Source organism: Sitophilus oryzae, unplaced genomic scaffold (assembly GCF_002938485.1).
Source record: "Sitophilus oryzae breed Bouriz unplaced genomic scaffold, Soryzae_2.0 scaffold_177_pilon_pilon, whole genome shotgun sequence".
NCBI classification, from domain to species: Eukaryota; Metazoa; Arthropoda; class Insecta; order Coleoptera; family Curculionidae; genus Sitophilus; species Sitophilus oryzae.
The window spans coordinates 3,002,561-3,022,731 of NW_022146479.1; the positions used below are offsets into that span (position 1 = coordinate 3,002,561).

The window sequence follows — 20,171 nt, forward strand, 5'->3', positions numbered from 1 at the left end:
AAAGCTGAAATTTTTGGATACTACCATGCGATCGAAAAAAAAAAACGGTGTCAAAGACGGCTGTGGAATGGCAATCGAAAATAATTTTTCAACCCCTAGACGTCATTACTTGGTCCGTGCTCTTCTTTATTTTTTAATGGCACATACTGCCAGTTGGCTGTAGAAGGTTGTAATTTATTTTTATATTGAGTAAAAATGATTTTTAAATGTTTTAGAATTTGAGAAATATATTTTTTTAAATAGATTTGTGTGTCGGGAAACGTTCAAGGGATAGAATCTTCTTTCTACAATTAGCGCTAATTTTTTACAAGTTTTATCAATTTTTGGTAAATGACATCTATATATTGACCTCGCCAAAATTATCATCGATTCATTGATTGTCATTCCCTAGCCGTCTCTGACGCCGTTTTTTTCGATCATACGGTATTTTATAAGAAGTTAAATATTGTTCTCTAGGAAAAAAAATTCTTGGCAATATTACACTTATACAGGGTGTGTCAAATTCGACGCTTTTAAATGGAAACACCCTTTTCTATAGGTGATAGACAAAAACTAATATCGGTGTCTGGAGCTCAATTTTTGTCAAAAACATGATGGTGAAAACCGCATATCGATATCTGCTACGGTTTCGGAGTTACGGGGTGTTTTTCAAAAATATGCATTTTTAACAAATCGCTGTAACTTTTTTGCTATGGAAAATGTTGTATTTTTATGAAAACATTTCCAAAGCACCTTTTTACGTGGAATTTAATGGTTTAAGTATATTTTTTTTAAATTAATGATTTAAGAATTATCAACAGAAAATTTGATTTTTTATATGGGACACCCGGTATATTTTTAATTTATTAAAAAGAATTTAAAATTACCTTACCAAAAATATAACACACTTAATATTTTGCTCGATTCCTCTTCGAGATATAGAGTATATAAAAATTCGCCCGCTTTAAATAAGTAGGCTTTGAACGGCACCGGCTGAAATGCAAAAAAATTCTAGCTGTGAGCATCAATTAAAACGAAAATAATATTTGCTATGAGAGATGCAGAATTTTATAACAATTTAAAATATATTTAACCAACATCAACACATTTAAACTATATCTAATAACACTACAAATAAATAGCAAACCAAGATATGATATTTTGCTACAGGTGTTCGACATATTGACCGTCTTCTGTTTGTGCTTCTGTTATGGACAGACGGGGCAGTTTTTGAACATTTCTCGCGGAATTCATTAACTCAGTGGGGGTGAAAGATACCCTCTCATAACTGCTAAGTATTTTTCATTCTTGTCTAGATTATACGGAAGAATAAGGAACCTTTATTCTTCAGCAAATATACCCATAGGAATAGATCCATGGACACTAAGTCAGGCGGCCTCGACTGTCAACGGCTGGGATCTTGGTTAGCTATCCAATTAATCTTGAAATTGGCTGCAAAAATTTGCTAATAACTTCAGCGTTCAGAGGCAGTGCGTCGTTTTGCTGGAAAAATATGTTTTCGAGTTCCATTAAGGGCATATCATCAATAAAGGGTCCAAAGACTACTAGTTAAAAGTGGCGAACTTTTAAAAATTCTGTATTTCCAAGGGGTTTATAACAAAATATCAAGTGTGCTATATTTTTGGAAAGGTAATTTTAAATTCTTTTCAGTTGATTAAAAATATGGAGGATGTCCCAAATAAAAAATCAATTTTTCTGTTGAAACTCTTAAATTATTAATTTTAAAAATTATACTTAAACCATTAAATTCTACGTAAAAAGGTGCTTTGGAAATGTTTTCATAGAAATACAAAATTTTCCATAGCAAAAAAGTTACAGCGATTTGTTAAAAATGCACATTTTTGAAAAACACCCCGTAACTCCGAAACGGTAACAGATATTGATGTGCGGTTTTCACCCTCATATTTTTGATGAAAATTGAGCTCCAGACACCGATATTAGTTTTCGTCTATCTCCTACAGAAAAGGGTGTTTCCATTTAAAAGCGTCGAATTTGACCCACCCTGTACAGTGTGAGTCAACAATAAAAAGGATGTTAGGATAGGCACATATATTAAAATTAATTTTGACTATACAGGGTGATTTAAAAAAGTGTGACGGATTCGGTATAATTGGTTTCATTGGTGGTATAATTTTTTTGTACAAGACTTCAAAAAATAAAGGTAAGCTGAATTAATTATTTTATTCTAATTATTAAGATTAACTGTACGAGTATTTAGTCGGGTCATCTTTTCTTGTTTCTTTGTTTTACTTTCATAAAAAGATAGTGTCAAAACTTCCAAGCACATATTTTTTACAAAGCAAAACCCATAGTATGATACTTAAAAATGGACAAAAATCCAACACTTCAAGGACTTATAAATAAACAACTATGGTGTTTGGTTTGTCAAACTGAAATTTAAAAGCGAAAAATTGACATATATAATTTTTCAACTCTGAGATCGGTTAATATGAGTTGTATATTAAAAACCCTTAAAAAATATATAAATACTAAATAAAACATATTTGACGAAAACATCTTTATAATTTAACCAAAGGAACACTATAAATTATTTTAAAATAATCATACAACGATAATCGTTAATAAAATTTATCATAAATAAGTGACAACGTAGCTTTCTTCTGTACTATGTAATTGTTATAAAAAGTGATATCGTCAATAAGAAATTCTTTTATGCGGATTTATTTTTCTAGCTTTATATACAAAATGTGTCTGTTTTAATGGTTACAGTTCCAGATAAGTCAATTATAATATTTCAACCGTTTTTTTATACCAAAAGAAATCGAGAAAGAACTCGAAATGTCAAGAAAACCATACTAAGCTCTTATTTTCTTATTCCATTAAGCGAAACTTTGGCTTTGAGACATAACTTTTTTGGGCCAAAAAAATGTAGAACATAATTTATATCTTTTCTGTCCGTTTCCCAAAGCCAAGATCAATTTTAACCAATTTTTGGAGATTTTATTTAAGACCCTGAATCCCCAGTACTAATTTACTGACATTTTTTTTATTGCAAAAACAATTTTGGGTCTATTAAATTGTAATTTATTTCGGCTTATTCACAATAGCTTTTCAAAGTGCTTTACTCAGATCGTAGATTGATAGAAATATTTTTTCTAAATTTTCTCATTTTATTTACGTCATGAACTTTTTTAATGTGTCATGTAATAAAGGATAATACTTTCTTCTCAAATATAATTTCATGATTCTTTTAGCTCATGGAAGAGTCATCACCTTTATTTAATATTCGAATAACCGATGTATTGCTAACATTTGAACGGGGCCTACTTTATTTACACGGAATCCGAACTTTGGTCGTCGTCCATATTATTGTTAAGGGCTTACCGACTTGGCTAGTGCTTAAATCGACTCTTACTCACGAGATATCCGATCTTATCCGGCCTCAAACCGGGATGAATTAGTTTGTGTCAATAGATTTACACTTTTCCCATATAGAAAACGGCGGAAATATATATTTTTGCTCTCAGTAGTGTAATAGACTTATAGACAACAAGTTATTATTATTCAAAGCAGTTAAAAACACGTAGGTGGCGTCCCCTACAAGTGGGAGTCATCGAAATCGAATTTCTCATGTCAAAAAACACCCATTCACCAATTTTTATCCAAATCGACGTTAGTTCAGAAATTATTCGGAAAAAAAAGAAATAAAAATAAAATTTCTACACACTGTATCTCCAAAAGGAAACATGAAGTTTCCCAATTACTATTCGAACCACCCTGTATATTAACGAATTTATTCCATTTGACTGAAACATACAGTGATTCTATCCAACGAGTCAGGGTAGACCTTTAGACGACATCCAAAAATAACAGAAAAAGAAATTTGCATGTGAATTAAAATGACAGACACAACTGTCACTGTCAGGGAGGGATCGTCTTGTTGGATACATTTTATATTACTGTTTACTTTATGTATTTGGTACGACTGATATTGGCGATGGACGACAGATTGTACAATCTACAACCTTCTTTATGTATTGAACAATTTTTCTGTGATCTATTTTCCGTAATTATTACTAATCCATTTCAATTAATCGTTTTTCTAATAGACCATCTTTTTCAACAGTCTGTTGAAAATCCTCCTGATTATTCTTGATTAATTTTAATAATGCTTTAGGACCAAAAAGTTTCAGCCTTTATTGTTTCTAGAGATAAAAACACTTTATCCTCTTTATTCAGACAATTAAGCCCGTAATTATTACGAAGAAATCAAACTAATTGAGAAAGTTTCCTGCAATTAAGGAAGAATTAAGATAGTTAGAGACTAATATCGCGAGTAGTTGAGTTCACAAAATTATCTTAATGTTAATTTTCAAATTAAGCAACGGGCCAGCTATGTTGAAACATCGGTTTCCGATTGATCATCGAAGTTAAGCGACGTTAGACGATGCGAGATGATGGACGGGTAACCGTCTGGAAACTCTGTCGTGTTAAAGAGTGTAAAATCTATTACACACTGTTGTAGATTAGATCAGTAAGAGTCGATCTAGACATTCGCCAGTCGCTAGGCACTTGACCATGATATGACCGAGGAGCGCGGTTCGGAATCCACGTAAACAAAGTAGGCACCGTCCAGATTAGCCAATGACTAAAGAATGATTCTTAGTCTTTGAGATTAGCCTTAGCAGTAAATAGGAGACCCTAACTCCAACATTTACTTTAATTCTTAAATTACAAATTTAATTTGATTTGGACATTAAAAGATTGACAAAATGTCTTTCCAGATTTGGACACTTTGAAATAATACAAGTTAAATACAGAGAGATGCAATTAAATCAACTAAAATTTATCGAAAAGAGTTAAACAAAACTAAGAGAATGTAATAACTCAAAAAACCTAATTTTGAGCCACCCTGTGTAATTTTATTGGTTAGTGGTGAATTTAAAAAAAACTATTTTAAAATAATGATAAACTTTCCAGCAATTTTATTCATCCAAATTTTTTTGTATGTACTGGAATAGAGCAAGTACTTTTATGCTACGGAATTTTGTATTTTGTTTTGTTTAATTAATGGGGGTGTTATATTAAATTCTAGTATATATTACATAGGTCTTTTGTATAGTTAAAATACTAGGGCATGTGCGAAATACTGCGGACTCCTGTTCTATCTGCAGTAAAAAAAATAAACATACTTTCAAAAGTTAAGTATATTGTACAGTGTGTCCCATTTTGGTTGAAATCATAGGGTATCTCCGTTATTAGTGAAGATAGAAGGGTGCGGTTTGCACAAACCTGTCCCACTTTTTCGTCAAACGGAAGATGCTGCAAACAAAATTTTCATAGCCCTCTTCATTTCTGAGCTACAGGGTCTGTTCAAAAATTTTGCACTTTGGGACACCCCCTGTATCTCTGTTATTGTTAAAGGTATCGAGAAGGCGAAAACTGCTTATTGTAGAACTTTTTACGTACAATACAGTGGCGTAGTCTGTTTTTCTATCAAAAAAATATTTTTGAAAATATGAACTAAAGTTATGTTTTTTCAAATGGAACACCCTGTATATTTATAAATCATATGATCTGTCTTGCTACGAGCTTCTCAAAAATATATATCACTCTATATTTATTTTCACTATTTACTGCAATATTTAAAATATATCATTTTCTTTATTAGTAGGCCGTGATAAATAACAAAAAATCAAATGGTATTTACTAAAATAGTCATACACATATTAAAATTTATTTGGGATTGATATATTTTACTTTTGAAATAACTGTTACCACTGAAACTGTGAATATATTTTTCTTTTTTTTATAACGGGATGGGTTTGCAAATATCTAAATCTTGAATTATTAAAGCATTTTTCAGGTGTTCGACATTGTTGTAGTGCCCACGATATATTTCGTATTTCAAAAATCCCCAAAATCAGAAATCGAGAACGGCGAAATCCGGGAATCGAGGAGGCTATCAATATGCGTTCATTGGTTCCAATTCATTGATTTGAAAAATAATAATTTAACAGTATTCTAATATTTCCATAGTTATGAGGGGGAATGTTCCCCATCTTGCTGAAAGTATATTTCACGTAAATTAGCTAAAGGAATATCTAAAATTTCCGATACGATAGATTATTCTTACGTATACACGTATTCCAAGATTTACAAATAGCGGTAGAGAGTTAAGTTTCCCTAATATATAAAGAATTTATTAGCGGCTCCCAAAATAAAACAAGAGACAGATAGCAGTATACTTTTAATAATTCTTTAGTTTCTTTTATTATCAATCATGGCCTACTAATAAATATGATCTTTTAATAAAAACTTTTAAATATTGCAGTAAATAGTGAAAATAAATATAGAGTGATATATATTTTTGAGAAGCTTATGGCAAGACAGATCATATGATTTATAAATATACAGGGTGTTCCATTTAAAAAAACATAACTTTAGTTCATATTTTCAAAAATATTTTTTTGGTAGAAAAACAGACTACGCCACTGTATTCTACGTAAAAAGTTCTACAATAAACAGTTTTCACCTTCTCGATAGCTTTAACAATAACAGAGATACAGGAGGTGTCCCAAATTGCAAAATTTTCAAAAAGACCCTGTAGCTCGGAAAAGAAGAGGGCTATGAAAATTTTGTTTACGGCATCTTCCGTTTGACAAAAAAGTGAGACAGGTTTGTGCAAACCGCACCCTTCTATCTTCACTAATAACGGAGATACCTGATGATTTCAACCAAAATGGGACACCCTGTACAGGGTGAGTCAACGATAGAGTATTATTCATTATTTCATTTGTTTTGATAATTATGAAAAAATATTAAATAGAAAAGTTTTTACCACATTATTTACCTTATTTCACACTTGATTATACCGGGTACGTCTCAAAAGTGGTTTACCCCTCTAAATTTTATATTTTCTCAAATAAAAAATCGAGATTCGGTATGTTAGTATATGACAGAAATTAGGATTGATTGACGTATTTAATTGTTTTCGGTTATTTCCTGTTTCACAGGAAGTGACTACAACTTTTGATTTTTAAATGGCACCTTCGGCATTTTGATACTTTATTCGATAGGAAATGACACTCTGAGTAGAATGACACATCATATGTCAACTTTTGACGTTTTCGAATATGGTGTATTTGATTGAGATTCAACATGCGATTCAGAACGATAATTTGACTCGAAATACCAAGTGCGTGGTAGCAAATTATATGTAAAAAAATGCCTTGTTCCGTTTGAAAAAATTGAGATATGAGTAAAAATACGATTTGGGCATCTTTTAACCGGCCAGTACAAGACATTAAAAACAAAATATCAAATCTATTTTTCCGAGGCTCCTTGATTAAAAATTAGTGTTTTTAACACAGCCATGGCACTCTAGATTGAAGTTTAAAATTCAATTTTGTTTTAAGCGAAAATGTCAAAAGTTGACATATGATATCTCATTCTATTCAGAGTGTCATTTTATATCTGATAAAGTACAAATAAGTATACCGAGAGTGCCATTTAAAAATCAAAAGTTGCAGTTATTTGCGGTGAAACAGGAAGTGACCGAAAACAATTGATAGCGTCAATCAATCCTATCCTAATTTATGTCATATACTAACATACCAAAATTCGTTTTTTTATCTGAAAAAATAAATATAAGTTATAGGGGTGAGCCACTTTTCAGAAGCACCCGGTATATAGTTCTCTCTTTACAATAAAGACTATAATCTATTTTATATAACTCATAACTTTCAACCGAAGTATAACTTCACAAAATCGCCCAACTCGGTTGCGCGAGCTTAATTTTTGAGCTTTTTGAGCGTAAACATTTCACGCTTACACAACTGCGTCAATAATATATGCTGCTTTCATATTCCGCGTACAAAATGCATACCTATATTTTCACCAATTTGCATCACGATGCCTAGTTTTCGCGCCAATTTACTACATGTTATGCCATAATAGATTTTGACATTTTTTTTGGTACAATATTTTTCGAAAATGAGGAAAAATTGTTAAAATTAATTATTGTAATAGAATTGTATAACTTTGATGTCAGATAAACCCTGCATTATGTGGATTTTTTAAAATTAATAATTGATCTATCAAATTAGATTAGAGATGCACCTGTTAGTTAAATACTTATTTATGCAGTAGATAATAGAATAAAAATAGTAAGATTGTAGAATGTAGTAATGTAGGTTGTACGGGAGTATATATTGTATTATAAAATAAGTTATTAATTTACCACAAAACAAATAAAATAAAAGATAAAAATTGTTTTACATATCTGACTTAAAACTTCAAATCAAAAATTAAATATTCTCTTTACCTCAACCCTTTATCCACACAATTAATTTTTGCTTTATTCGCTAAAACTCAAACGAATTGAGTCTTAATTGAAAAATACTTCTGTTTCTAAATATTAAATTATATTTTGATTAAGTTAATCCAAACACAACTAACTTTTCAACATTAATTGAAATGCCAAAAGTTTGTTTCCGTTCAGTGGTGTAACTTCTCGTTATCCCTATAATTAGAGTTTAGTTTTCGCAAAGTAATTAGCTTTATTGGAATTTTGGGGAAATTTATTGTTTTAAGAGTAATAGTCAGTTTTAAAGGTGCTAGACAATGTTTTACACTTGAAATCGAGCTTACCAACTTCTGTGAAAAAATTGACAATAAGTTAGTTCAAACTTTTAACGGCATCGAATATACAGGGTGTTCCTTAATGACTATTCTAAGAAAAAAACTTCATCTGAATGTATAATCTAAACATATTAACTTTGGAGAAAGATTGTGGTAAAGTTTTATATCTTTATGAAACTTGGTACACGTCTTCTATGCATAAAAATATAAAAATGAATTATGGATTATTTAATTTTGAAAAAAAATTGTCCATTCTATCAAAATGTGTATCAAGAACATCAATTATAAATCTCCGCAGAACATTAATTTAAAAAATCTCAAATGTTAATGAAAATTCAATATTATATTGAAGACAGGAGCCTCGAATATCGCAATCCAACTAATAACCAGTTTGTTAAGCCTTAATTACATCATCAGGTCGGATTGGAAATGAACATCTGTTCCTCGAAATACTACTCGATCGAAGTGAAGTTCGGCGAAACTCACAGCTCAAATGTTAAATCCGGACAAGACTTAAAGGATTTAGATTTCGAGATGCCTTGAACGATAAATCAATTTATTAAGGATTCAGACGAAGAATTGAATGGAAATTTCTTAGATATTACTATTGAAGTGGTATTATGCATTATAAATCGAGTTATGATTGGATTTAATAAAATGTCAGGCTTCAATAGTCTGGAAGCTAGAGGAAAAAATGATAGTCCAAGCTATTATAGACGAATTTTAGTAGTCAATTGAAAAACTTATTCTATGATGAAATTTTTCTGTCAATTCGATTTTGAATAATTCGTAATCAGGTTACAAGTAGATTTGTCTTTACTGAATATTAAGGGACCCTGCTATGCCAAAAAAACTGCGACTTGTAAAGCCTATTGTGTCTGTCCTCTTTGTATGTCTGCATCTAGTCTCCTATCCCTGTATCCTGTGTCAGATTATGCAGGTCCTTGTTGAGAGCATAATTCCTCCGATTATAGCCTTGCTTTCCAAAAGTGTCACTTTCGATTCTATCTATAATATATTGGACCACTCTGAATAAGAGACTTTGGAATAATCTGAGAATCAAATCCCTCAAGTGGCAATGGGCAGTATACCTGGCAAGGACGGACAAGAGATGGATCAAAATTACAGCAGGGTATCCACGAGGAACCAAGAGACCTAGAGGAAGACAAAACCTGAGATAACTTGTGCCCGCGTAGCCATCAATAGACAACAATGGGCATAACTAGAAAGATAGTATCTAAATATGTGAGGGAGGCTACACCATAATTGGAAATGGTTGAATAAGCCGAAAATAATGATGATGATGATTATGAAATACGTGGGGCTAATTTAAAAATGTAGTTTTTTTTCTCAAATTTAGTTAAATTGGTTTATGTTGTTTGATATAAATTTACGTATATTTTATATTGATATAAAAGTTACGCATTTTTTTTTCTTTGCTTGTGTTCATATTTGTGTTCATATTAATTTTCTCATGACATAAAAAACTAAATTTTTTATCGATTTTACTTTGAAAACCATCCCTTGCTTTCTAATTAATGAACTGCACCATTATTGAACAAACATTAGTTAGTGCCGAAAAAAAAAAAACGGAAAATCCCGGTTCCGAAGAGGAGCGGTACCGAAATTTCCTATTCCAAAAAACAGCTCCGATTTCGGAAATCCTACCCTTGAGCAAGATAACATTCCGATGATTCTTTCTACAAATTGTTTTGTGCTATTTACACTTACTTACCCTTATATACACTTGATCGTTAAAGTATTGTTAACAATATTTTGACTACCCTGTATATCTAAGAGAATCATCTTAAATATAACATAGAACTTATTTTTGGTGCTTTGGAAATTCTAAAATTTATTGAGAATAGAATACAAACATGCCGACCTAGTATTTACCCTAATATAAATTTTTCCTTTCACTGAAGCTTGCTGTGCATTGTTAGATCTAAGTTTTCTCTTCATGTTTCTTTGATATGAGCTCTTTGAAGATGCCAGTAACAAGCCTTATATGAAAAATGATTCGCAGAAAATTTTTTGTATACTAAGGGAAATAAAGGATGTAGTAAAAATCAATCTGCACAAAACTGCTGAGCTACAGAAAGATTATTAATATAATTATTCTTGTGTTAACTACATTTTTTTTATAAAATTACATCTAAAGATGAATACTTAAAACAGTATGTAAATGATTTTTGCCCTCTAAAAATATGAATAATTTACAATGCCTTTTTGTGCGAAGTTAGGTACGCCATGCAGCAAAATTGTCACCTACGCAAAAAAAGCAGTAATATGCAATTTAAACGTGCAATTTACAGGTGTTACAAATGAGACACGTGTATACGACAGGACGTTAATGCAGTCTGATATATGGCTCTGCCATATGTAGCACCATTTTCCATTTTTTCTGTTTTTTTTTCTCTGCAGCAAGGCTGTGAATTGATGAAAGTGTCATGCATTTCAGAAAAGGGAAAATATATGACTTCACTGACCTACCTCGAAATAAGATAAGAATGACGTTTTTCTGATAAAGAACTAAGAGATTGGTATGTAACTAAGAGTCGGTGGTATTGTTAGTGTATAGAACCTCAATGAACACCTCAGTAGATTGAAACTAAGAAGAAACGGCGAATGCAGATTCTGTGGGGAAGATAGTGAAACACCAGTACACCTCATCACTGAGTGCGCCGAGACGACAACCATTCGTGCCATGAAGTTTGGTACAACTGATATTGGAGATGGAGAACTACCCTCTATAAAACCGTCCCAGATACTGGCTTTTGTCAAAGCCCTGGGACTGTATGATGAGTTATGATTCAAGAAAGGGGGATACAATGGATCTGTGAGGTCGAAGTGATTAACCCCCCTCCCACTCATTCTAAATTCTAAAAAAAAATTCTAGTGTATAGAAAAAGAAATACCGTCATCTGACGGCATGCTATTTCTATATATGTAAATGCCGCATGCCGCATGCGGTTTTCCGTCGGCCGATCAAAGAAATCTCGCGGCACAGTCTGGACCTGGACGTGTTTGTGGTAGGCTCGTCCGACTGTGAGATATCAGTGCATGCTATACATAAATAGCTTGGTTCGTTGAAGGCGTCTCACAAAAAATGTATGGATGCAGTCTCGCGTTCCTATCGCTTTCGTCTCGCTCTTGTTTCGCTCCTGTCTCGCGCTCGCCTCGTCAGGTCTGTACGTACCTTTAGGTATTCTTTATAAGTATATTTAGCAACAACTGCCGTACCTGAATTTACCTCGTTGTTTGGCGGTGTGTTTTTTATATTATAAAACTAATTAAAAATACAGAGGTTAAAATTATTGGGAAATATTTTTTTTCCAGTACATATATCTACTTGACGACAAGTAGGAAGCTTTTTAACTGTTAATTATTTAAAAGCTTCATGGATAAAGCTAAGGAAAATTCAAGACTTTTAGTTCAGAATTATTTTAGCGATTTTATCTGTGATTAGGTATTAAAGATAAAATGAAAATAATTGCAGTTTTTCTCAGATATAAAAATTACCTGTACCTACTTTATTCTATTCTTAAAATAAAATGTTAGTTCTTAAGAGAATTTTTTACGAGAACTCTAAGCAAATTGAGTTTTTTTGAACCGAGGAAGAAAAATTCTACTAAATCTTTTTCCTAGACTTGTGCTATAATGTCAGTTTTTTTGTAAGACATCCATTTTAATATTTTAGTACCGCTAGCAGTGAATTATTAAAACCAGATATCACAGTCTCTACAATATTCCTTTTAATATTTTATTTCCAAGTTCAAAAAAACGAATATATTATTTTCAGCTGGATAATTTGGAATTTGATTTGAATAAACATTAGGGAAACCCCAAGTTATCTCACTAAGTCTAATTTTTATCAAATTGATTTTTTTTGAATCCTTGAGAAAAAATGCTCTGAAATCTTTTTGTTGGACCTTCGTCTCTAGTAAAGTATTAAAATGTCCATTTTAATACTTTACTAGCTACCACCGCTTGAGTATTATTAAAATGAATATCATATTTTTTATGACGTTATTACTAAAATGTTCAATATTGTATACCCTGTTGGCAAGCGAAACCTTGGGTCGGCGTTTACATGTATAGGAGTGAATCGCTATGGCAATCTAGTAAGTTGGAGAGAGCAAAAATACGAAGTATTTATTACATAATCACTTCATTTGGTGCTAGGAAATGATGCTATGCGCTTCGAAAAATACTTGTCTTCTGTCTTTATTCAGTATCTCTTATTTTACTAAGCGTGTTGACCGTACTTTGTATACACGAAAATCGGCACCCAAGACCAGAAATGCCGACCCTTAGTATAAAGGATGTCTAAATACACTTATTCCAGTAAATTATAGAATCTATAATATAATAAATCCTTTTATTACACGAATTAACTTCACTACATAGGAAATATTTTATTATGGAAACATACCTATATTATGATAATATCAGTAAAATATTATTTTAACATTTTTTTTGAAAACTATATTTTTTAAAGATTACTGTATTTATAATTAATAATAATAATTTCACACAAAACAAAATAATTTATGTAAAAACTGCTTTATGCAAAAAATATGTGTTTTTTTAATTTGAGACCTTTTTCCTTCCACATTTATAAACCTCATGTTTTAAAGTATATTTTTTCTGATAATATTTATTTTTAAATATCAATAAATAGGGTAGTCACAAATCCAAGAAAATTAAAATATTTTGTTCCCAATTCTTTCAATCAAGGTGATATCTTTGAATTTCGTCACTTTAATTAACACTATTTTAAATTAACCATCACAAAATGCAAATTTGCTCAACATAAATTAAACAAATAATCCTATAGCGACTCTCGCCTTGCTGACAATTTATTACAGCCCTGTGCCTTTTTGCGCAAGATTATAAAACGCCACAACAGCTTATATATCGGAACGAAATTTATCATTACGTTTTGCAGAGACTAGAGAAACATTTTCTATGAAATTCGCAATGGGAGGCGAATGTCAAGTGTACAGAGTCGTTTATTGATACAGAAACAAAAAATAATACTACTATCTAAAATACTAACTTGGGAAATATTGTGTTTTAATTTTTGTTGTAAATTCTACTTTTAATTTTACTTGTCTTACTTTGATAAAGAAATATCCACGACATCCAAGTACAGCTTAGTCAAAATCAAACACTTCTTCTTCGTACGTTAGGACCAAGTCCTGTGTTTCTTCAGTTGCTCACTAAGAACAGTTGGGATGATAAAGACCAGCTTTCATACCATCTTATATGTGGTCGTCCCGGCGCGGCGCGGCGGTTGAGGTGTGTTGAATCTGTTCTCCTTAGCAGTTTTCGCTAACCGGTCGTTTGGCATCCTGTCTACATGGTCTCTCCACTCTTTTCTCCTGATTCTTGACCATCTTACTACATCCTCTACTTTACATGTTTCTCTTATATCCTCACTTTTCTTCTGGTCACGTAAGGTATATCTTGTAAGTGATCTAAGTGTTAGCATTTCTGTTGTCTTGTTGCCGTTTTGTTATTGTGGTCTCTGCTCTAGTCTCTATCGCATATGTCATAACCGATCTCACGCAAGCCTTATAAATTCTAACTTTGCTTCTGACGCTCATATATTTATTTCGCCCAATTATATCCCTTAAATATCCTGATATTAATGATGCCTTTGTTGTTTGGGTTTTTACTTCCTCTTTGAGATTCCTAGTTATTGTTATATTTGCCCCTATATATTTAAATGATATCACTTGTTCTACACTCTGATCATAGATTGCGAGTTTGCATCTTGTAGGCTCTCTATATAATGTAAAGGATTTTGTTTTTTCACGGATATTTGCATATTAAATAGTTTTGCCGTTTGTTGGAACTTATATAGAAGCTTTTGTAAGTTATCTTCGTCTTCAGATATGAGTACTGAGTACGTCAGCATAGTATATTATTTTTATTTCTTTATCTCCCAGTCGATATCCTCTCCCAGGCTGCTTTACTTCATTTATGATTTCATCCATTACAATGTTGAACATGGTTGGGCTTAAGCTATCTCCTTATCTGATTCCGGTTGTCACAGCTATTTTTCTGCTTAGTTTATTGGCTGCTCTTACATATGTGTAGTTCTCGGTATTCAATTCTTAGATTACTTTTATTATATTAGACTGAATTCTCCTTATAAAAAAAACAAACAAATAAAATAAAACTAAGATAAAAATAAGATAAAACATAAGATAAAACTAAAAACTAAAAAAAAAGAAATTAAAAGGAAAGATACATATTATATTTTAAAGTCTCGTATTATTATATAGAGTATAGAGTTCTAAATTTTATCTAAAATATAAAATTTAATTTCTCGATAAATATGAGTCTGAGTTATTCCAGTAGACGGTTAATAATATATTAATAGATTTTAAGTAAACGTTTTACTATGGGCACTTGAAATGATTACAGTAAACAATCTGACATCGATCTACCGAATTGTTTACCAAGATAGCCGCGGCAAGCTGACAATGTAATATGTTTATTACAGAGCCTGATTTACATGATGCATTGCTCTGCATGTTCTCACCCACTGTATAATTACACGAAAACAACCGTATTTAATATAGATTTATTATTAAAATATATCCTACGCGAATTTCCATTAAGCTCAAAGCTTTGAAATGGACCCCGTCAAAAATATAAAATGTAATAAAATGCAGAGTCACGCAACGCAGTTCTTCTTCTAAAAAAAACGAGATCTCATGTAAAACCAAATCAGTTATTCTAGTTTCTATGTATTGGGGTCGTTATAATCATGATAGAAATAAAGATGTTTAATATTGAAACGGTTTGATAGTCAAGCAGCGTTAAAAGCGATCAACTCAGTATCAATCAATTCGAAGTTGGTCAAAGAATGCCTAGGAAAGCTGAACAAATTAGGCAAGGAAAACAAAGTCATCCTACTCTGGGTGCCAGCTCACTAAGGGATAGAAAGGTAGAAAAGGAGCGAACACAAGCGTTTCCCAAGTGGAAACCAGTTTAAAGCAGAACTCAAGAACTTGGAAGTAACAAGAACGGGAATCTTGCAACGGTCTAAGACACTCAAAGAAGTTTTTCAGAACTTACGATAACAAGGATTTTCCTTGATTTAAATAAGAACAATCTTGTTCCAGACATTGTCTCTTCAATGAATATCTCAGCAGATTGCAGCTAAGAAAAAACGGCGAATGCAGATTCTGTGCGGAGAATAAGGAAACACCAGAAAACCTAATCACTGAGTGCGCCAAGACGACAACCATTCGTGCCATACACTTTGTTACGACTGATATCGGAGATGGAGAACTACCCTCTATAAAATCGTCTCTGATACTGGATTTTTTCAGGCCCTAGGACTGTATGAAGAGTTATAGCTCAAGAAGCGGTACACTATAGATCTGTAGAGTCGCGGTGATTAACTCCCCTCCTAAACATTCTACATTCTATCCAGTAGTCAAGCAGCCTTAAGAGCGATTAACTCAGTAACCATCAATTCGAAGTAGGTCAAAGAATGCCTAGGGAACCTGAACAAATTAGGCAAAAAAATAAAGTCTTCCTACTCTCGGTGCCAGCCCATCAAGAGATAGAAGGTGGTGAAAAAGCAAATGTTCTATCTATATCGATATTTATATCGACCAGAACTGTTCCGTTTCCCAAGTGGAAACCAACTTAAGGCAGAACTCAAAAATATGGAAGACTTCATTAACGTAACCTGGAATGGGAATCCTTCAACAGTCTAAGACATTCGAAGAAATTTCGCAGAACGTAAGACCGAGAAAACTTAAAGATTTTCCTTGATTTAAGTAAGGACAAACTTCGGATTGTCACGGGTTTATTTTTAACAGGACACTGTCTCCTCAATAAACACATCAGTAGATTGACGCTAAAAAACAACGGCGAATGGCAGATTCTGTCGGGAAAATGGGGAAACACCTCATCACTGCGCCGAGACGGCAACCATTCGTGCCATAAACCTTGGTACATCTGATATCGGAGATGAAGAACTAACCTCTGTAAAACCCCCTCAGATACTGCCTTTTGTCAAAGCCCTGAGATTGTATGATGAGTTATAACTGAAGAAAGAGGGACATAATAGATTAATAAATTAGCGGTGGTCAACTTCTCCCCCCCCCCCCTTAAATCTACAATCTCATCTGGTTAAAAATATACCAGTAGTGTGCATTCTTATAGGGTGGGTACACTGTGTATATTTATGTAAAGCATACAAACTATTACGAAGTTGCACCTATCATTTCACATTATTTGCTAAAAGGAAAAATCATTTGAGCGCGGCTTTCAGCATTTTGCTATGCGCTAATTGCTTTCAACTTTCAAAAAAAAATTCAATGGCCCATCGATTCCGACGACAACGGCTTTCCAACAACTAGAATAAAACGAGTGTGCACTTGACATTCGCCTTTCTACGGTATTTCGACGAAAATGTTTCCCTACTCTGCACAACATAATGATAATATATTTTGTTCCGATACAAGCCGCCGCTGCGCCCTTATTTAATCCCGCACAAAGAGAAGAGACATAATAAATGGTTAAAAGTGTCATCAAATTTACTACAAAAAATATCTTCGTGCTTTTGAAAAATTGTAAGTTTCCAGGGTATTTACATTAACTACTACGTATTTTTGGAATGAAAATAAATTTATTAAACATAATTTACCTCTATAGGCTTGGTGCATTTCAGTTAATGTTTAAAATTCCGATCGCAGCGCTCCAACGGCAGAATTTAAAAGTGCCGGATAGAGGCTTGGTGCATTTCAGTTGATTTCAACAAATTCCGATCGCAGCGGTTCAAGAGGAGCTATCAGAAATTATCAGTTATGTATTTCACGCTGCCGTCATGTCATATCGATCGCATTAAAATAATATTGAAATCGTTGTTTTGTCATAATATTTTTAAGTATTTTAGTTTTTTGCTAGTGCAGTTATTGAGACTATAAACCACTCAGGTACGAGGTTTGTGTGAAGTAACGCTGTTTCGGGTAGTAAAAAATAAGTGAAAAAGACTTCGAACTAGGCGTCGTGTATTGTGACAATTACAAATGTTAATAAAACTTCTGAAAAAAATGTTAATGCGTAAAGGAGAGCGTAATTAGGGCGTTGTTGGTTACAATAACATTCATTAACTCAACTTTCCCGGATATTCAACTCTCCCGAAATAACATTTTATAACTTCATAGTTTCCCACACCGATTTGATCAAAGGCAAAAATGGATTCAAGCAGTTGGCAATTAAAATGGCATAATATACTATGAGAGGATAAAATATAATTTGCAATATTAATGGTATACTTTTTTTTAATCAACTAGAAGTTATAAAAATATTTACGTTTTTATTTTTATTTTGAGAATTTTCATAAATTATACTTCCCAACACTTTTAGAATAATTATATAATACAGTTTTCCTATACTCGCTATTTAAACCCGTGTATTTGTATATACCAGTTATTTACGATATTCTCCGATGATGGCAGCACCGTCGGCGAATGCACCAAACCTATACAAAAGTTCAAAGTGATGTTAAAATCTCTTTTTTGCTGATAACGCTAATCTGGACGGAGCCTACTTTGTTCACGCGGAATCTCTTCGAGTTCGGCAGATAATTACATATATCGTCCTATTGCTGCCAAAAGTCACTAACTAACATTTTTCCGAACAACCAAATTCAATCACTAACTATGTTTTGAAGCGGAGAATCGATTGCAAAAGTCATTAACTACGATTTCTGGCTATTTATGTTTTATTTTAATACCGAATAGTTACTAACAATAACATCTTTATGCAATGCAATTCATCTTTAGACGCATTTTTCTCGGAAGTAATAAAAAGTAAGTTAGTGACTTTTGGCAGCAATGGGACGATATGTTATAGATAAAGCCTGATAATTCGCTTATAAAACAGTACACTTTATTATTTCTAACCACAACTTATTTTGACGAATATGATAATCACAGATCAAAATGACTCTACTGGCTAATGTCGAAGTATAATTAGTGGTAAAAATTGGGTAAAAACTTTTTATACTTATTGAAAATTACTACAACTTATTTTAACTTCTGAATGCTTACATTTAAATTATAGAAACAAGATTCTACGCTAATTGAAACCACTAATTTATTCCACCAGTTTCAAGGTTCTGAATGAAGTTTTACTTACGACTTACTTACGAAATATCCGATCTCATCCGGCCTCAAACTGGCGTGAACGAGCAATGTGTCAATAGATTTTACACTCTTGCCATGGAACAACAGTACAACAGAGTTTCCAGACAGTCACGCTTCTATCCATTTGCATTGTTTAACGTCGCTTAACTTCTGTGACCTATCGGGAACCGGTGTTTTGACGTAGCTAGGGGTTTGCTTCTATACAAAAGTGCTTTGTTTGCCCATTATACAACAACAATCAAACGTTATTTAATATAAAGTTTATAAAGCTTATTATTAAAAATGGGTTGTGACATTTACTTATTATGCCAACTAGATATTAAATTAATTAACGCTTGATTTGACAAGAAATATTTTTTGTAGGTCAGCTTTGGAAAACATTTTTTGTCTCAAAAACTATCGGAGGTGTCGTTCTTTTTACTAGAGACAAAAAATGTAGTAAATACTAGATAGACCTTTTTGCTTAGGTAGAATTTATGTAGGGGTGAGGGCAATTTTAACCCTTATCTTACCCTTTCTGTTTTTTGTTGAAGTCAAATGTTAAAGCGCCGCCTAGCAAAACATAGACATCCCAAATCTCATTCAAATCGGAATATATGTTTTTACATACATACATGCGGGTGTTTTTACGACTAGTGTCGTTTCCCGCTCTTCGACTTCCACAAATTCCGGTCCCACCGGTCGCCATTTCTCAGGTGTCTTTCAAGCATGGCTTCCTGTATATAATCCTGTCTACTGGGATCCAGTCCTATACCTCTCTTCGGTATTCTTAAATCTTCTATTCTTTGAAGGTGGCCAAACCATAATAGCAATCGTTTGAATTCTATGGTATCCAGGATAGAACCATTTACTTCCATTTCCTCTCTTATACAAACATTTCTTACTTGTTCTAGGCGAGATGTTCTGTTGCTACGCCTCCACTAGTTCACTTCAAGTGCAAGTAATCTCCGATCCGTAGGTACAAACAAATTCAAAGATAGAGTTGTACATCATCTGTTTCGTTCTTCTTGATATTCTATCGCTCTAAAGAAGGGAGTTTAGTTCCCTAGTTATTCTTTTCCCTGTCCTGTTTGGAGCAGTGTTTTATTGTTTTGCCCATACCAATATCCAAATCACTATGATCGTCGACAGACATCTATTGGGTCTTTTTCATATTTACAATCAATTCAAATTGTTCCAACTCTTTCTCAAGCACCTTATTAAAAGCTAGCATCATCAGATATATGTTATCTGGGATGATACCCTCCACAATTTTTTAACCAAATGGCTCAAAAACATAAAATATGACATTTTAGGTGTTTTAGCCATTATTTCGTGATTTGTGGAAGTTTTCATATACGATTTGAAGTTGAAATTTAACTATCAATAGCTTTCAAACGAGTA

The 20,171-nt window shown here is 32.7% G+C and overlaps 1 protein-coding gene across 1 annotated transcript in view; it reads left to right on the forward strand.

Annotated features, from left to right (window-relative positions):
* Positions 1-20,171, forward strand: part of LOC115882259 (sex peptide receptor-like) — a 53,482-nt gene that overhangs the window by 279 nt on the left and 33,032 nt on the right. The window lies entirely within an intron of this gene.